This window comes from Sinocyclocheilus anshuiensis, unplaced genomic scaffold, assembly GCF_001515605.1.
Source record: "Sinocyclocheilus anshuiensis isolate Anshui unplaced genomic scaffold, SAMN03320099.WGS_v1.1 scaffold251, whole genome shotgun sequence".
NCBI lineage: Eukaryota > Metazoa > Chordata > Actinopteri > Cypriniformes > Cyprinidae > Sinocyclocheilus > Sinocyclocheilus anshuiensis.
The window spans coordinates 74,459-78,500 of record NW_015549579.1 but is presented as its reverse complement, the minus strand read 5'-3'; the positions used below and the strand labels follow the sequence as shown (position 1 = coordinate 78,500).

Genomic DNA, 4,042 nt, shown 5'->3' with positions numbered 1-4,042 from the left:
TGAACTTGACACTGAAAGTTGTTGTGTCTGTGGTTTAGAGCAGTGGTTCCCAACCCTGGTCCTGGAGGCACCCCAACACTACACATTTTGCATGTCTCCTTTCTCTGACACACCAATTTCAGGTCTTGGAGTCTCTACTAATGAGCTGATGATCTGAATCAGGTGTGTTTGATTAAGGAGACATGCAAAACCTGCAGTGTTGGGGTGCCTCCAGGACCAGGGTTGGGAACCACTGGTTTAGAGGACCCTTGCAAATGAGGTGCCTTGCATTAAGCTCTCAGTACTTCTGTTAACAATTAAGCATATTGACACCATGGTGTGTTAAATTGGCAAATACAAACAACACAAACAAGTATGGCAAAGACATCACACTGTTCAACAAGGCAGCGATCCAAGCACAACAAACACAGGGAGACAGACTGAGACCATGAAGAGGAATTACTCAGACAAGTACAATGTTTTGGGGAAAACATGTTCACATCTCAAAGCTATTGTTTTTCAGTAGTTTTTTTCCCGGGTCTTACTTTCACAGACTACGCCTTCATGACTCAAAACAAAGCGTATAAATCAGTTTCTGGTGAAATAATGGAAAGAAAATAAAGGAGTAATAAAAGCAAAACAGAATTACATTTAAAAAAAAAAGACACCAAATGGATCCAACAAACATCTTGTCTACAGTCAAAATATGGCATGTGAAGACATGGTAGTTTTTTCTCTCTGCAAATTTTGCAGTTGCAGGTGTTACTGTAAGGTGTTATCTGTCATTGTGTTTGTTCTTTCCACCTTTTTCTCTTATCTGCTCAATTCATTTAGCAGATCTGGGCCCATTTTACCAACAGCCCATCTTAACAACCCATCTTAGTTCATCGCGATCTCACAAAGATATGTTATTATCAATAAAGTTCTCTATGCTGCACAATGCAACAACACTTTGTTATAATGAGATGATTCGTACTGAACACAATACCAGAACAAAAACTCCGGCAATTTGAGTGGTGAGTGGATTCTAACTTAAATGCCTCTGATTCCAGAAATCAACAGATATGTCTGTGATTAGCTACACTGCTCAACGCTGCAAAAAACACTAAAATAGACATCGATTTCCAGAGCCCAAACTATAATGCACTGGATAGATTGCCAAATCTGCAATAAAATGCCATTAATACAGCTTTAACTGAGGGTGCTTTTGATTGCATTTGAGGGTGCTTAGCAGCCTCTAGCACCCCTGTAGGACTGGGCCTGGGTAAAATTATTTAAATGGGTTTCCCAACCTGATCTCATGAGAAATGTAACTATTTTGAGGTGGTTTTGTATGATTTTTGACAATATAATTCATACAGTACTTACGATTTTTTGAAAAAACATAAAGGTCCACCTCTACCTCATACCTAAACCTAACTGTTAGTGGCAAATCAACAAAAAATGTACAAATTAGCCACCAGTTCACAAAAACATAAAATAATTAGAGCTGCCACGAGAGTGAGTTGGATTTAGAAGTAAACTCAAGTATACTGAAATGACCCCCATCATAAATGGGTCACTTGTTTTTCTAAAAAACACAACGCTGGAATGTCAGTTTATCAAGCTATTCTTGGACAATAGGGCACAGCAAAAGAAAACTGGCTTAACTGTCAAACTTTCACTTTTAAGGGCTAATCCAGGAGGAAGAAAATAGACCAAAATGTGTAACAAAAAAGTAAACGGTATTCTATGGAAGTTCTCGCTCTCACACTGTCTGAAAAAAATTAGCAAAAATCGTACCTTTAGGGGTACAAAAGCTTGTCACTGGGCAGTACCATCAAAGGGAAACCTTTGTACCTTTTTTCTTTACCACTAAATGGTGCATATTAGTACCTTAGAGTAGTAATATGTACCCTCAAGGTAGCAATATGTACTCTTATGGTACTAATATGAACCGTTTGGGGTAAAGAATGTACAATGATGTCCCTTTGAAGGTACTGCCCCAGTGACAAACTGTTGTACCCTTAAAGATACAATTTTTGCACTTTTATTTTTTTCTGAGAGTGCACTCACTCTCTCACTGGCCCCTCTCACTGAAAATAAATTGATCATTTGGGTAACTCCTTCCCAGCAGCTCCCAGCTGTCCTCTCTCACTTCAGCTGCTGTGTGTCTACAGTACATCATAGAAATAGGATAAGCGGTTTGTCCATGAAAATATCTTTATGTGCTAGAAGCCAAAAATGTCGACGGATGAGTCAAAATTACTGTCTGTGAAAATCGACATGTCACAAGTGCTGTCAGTAGAGCTTAAAGGTGAAGTGTGTCCTTTTTTAATGTTAAAATCCCTTTTCCTATCCCAGATTAATATGCAGAGACAACTATAAGTATGTCACGAAATGCTGGAGCACGGGAACGAGGAAACGTGGACATTTCACAAAACGAGAGTCTTTAATGAGCCAACACTGGGACACAGAGCACAAGGATGACATTCAACAATGAGTAGACCAAACAACCACAAACTGAACAGACTGGGACTTATAAACACAGGGCAATCAGGGGAACACAGGTGCATGAAATGACTAATTAACTAAACGAGGACAGGAACATGACCAAATAAGGGAACACAGGAACAGAAACAGGGGCAAAACATAACAAAACAGGTCCATAATCCTGACAAAGTAAGCCATTTACTCTGTTTGCAGCATTGTCATGTTTGTTTGAACAACACAGCAGCATTTGCGAAACCAATGGCATTACTTTGAAAAAGGTTTAAATCAAGTAAATATTTAGGTAGCTTGGAGCTTTTTTTTTCTTTTTAGAAAAAATTAATCTTAAACATCTTGTTTACTTTTAAGCTCGAATAACTAAACCTGGCTCTCACCATGAACATAACCCTATAAGCTGACATGGCCGAAAAGAAAAGAAGATTTTGTACATTCATTTGCAATTACTGCAGAAATGAAACACTTCAGCTTTAACTTGTATTGACCCAGAACATTTATTTAAATAAATACAGTGTGTACAGTCTTAAAATGGCCATCAGTCCAGTACATACACATGCCCTCGCAGCTAACATGGTCCACAAAGTAGAAGTTGCAACTTTCTGATTGAATGAAAAGAGTATATAGAATGTCAAACTACTTCACAACATCTTTCTCTGTCATGAACAAGACAAAGGAAACAAACAAACTGCCAGCAGCTGAAAGCTTGTTTATGACAGCTGCATTAGAAATCGGAATTAACACCTTCTTATGACAACAGAGAACAAAGACTCACTCAATGCTGAGATGTAGTTGGGAAAGATGGTGCTTTGAGCCCCTTTAGCTGCAGTACATATCACTCTTCCTCATCCAGTCATTTAAGTCCATATTTGTTAAGTCCAGTGATTATTCACTGCTGGTGTAGCATAAGATAATGATGAACAAATTTAGTTAGGCCTAAAACAATATTTTAGAATAGGTCAAAAGTACTTTAGAGACTAATTTCAACACAACTGAAAGATAGAGATGTTACCTGATTAAAAATGTTATGACACTTTACATATGAAAAAATTCAGAAGCATACAAATGTTTTTAAATCCTATATTATGTTCATAGAATATTGACTTCATGGTAATAATAGGTCGATTATATTGTTTTTAATTAATGAAAGTAATTAAAATGGTTCAATGTCATCACCTTTATTTAATGCATTTATATAATTTTAGGTGAGTTATATTATTATGGTCGGTCTTTCTGTTTATCTGTGGGACCATGGGTTAAACATGACAAACACATCATAAAATTTGTATGTGTAATAAATAATTTTTTACTATGCATTTATCTGCCTGTTACATTTTTATATTGTCAAGAAATGTTAAGGTTAGGTTAAAGGCTGAGAGTAGGTTTGGTGTTGGGGCCTTAAAGGGGTCCTATTATGCTTTTTCACTTTTTCAACTTTAGTTAGTCTGTAATGTTGCTGTTTGAGCATAAAAAAGATCTGCAAAGTTACAAAGCTCAAATTCCACTCCAAAAGGAGATATGTTATTTAAGAGAAATCACTTTTCAAAAACTACAACGAACGACTCGTTTGGACTACAAC

The 4,042-nt window shown here is 37.0% G+C and overlaps 1 protein-coding gene across 1 annotated transcript in view; it reads right to left on the bottom strand.

Moving 5' to 3' along the window:
• Window positions 1–3,287, bottom strand: part of LOC107657576 (protein FAM198A-like) — a 26,670-nt gene extending 23,383 nt beyond the window's left edge. The window contains exon 1 of the mRNA XM_016445726.1: window positions 3,239–3,287. The gene's annotated coding sequence lies outside the window, so the exon portion shown is untranslated. The remainder of the gene's footprint in view (window positions 1–3,238) is intronic.
• Window positions 3,288–4,042: the final 755 nt, after the last annotated feature.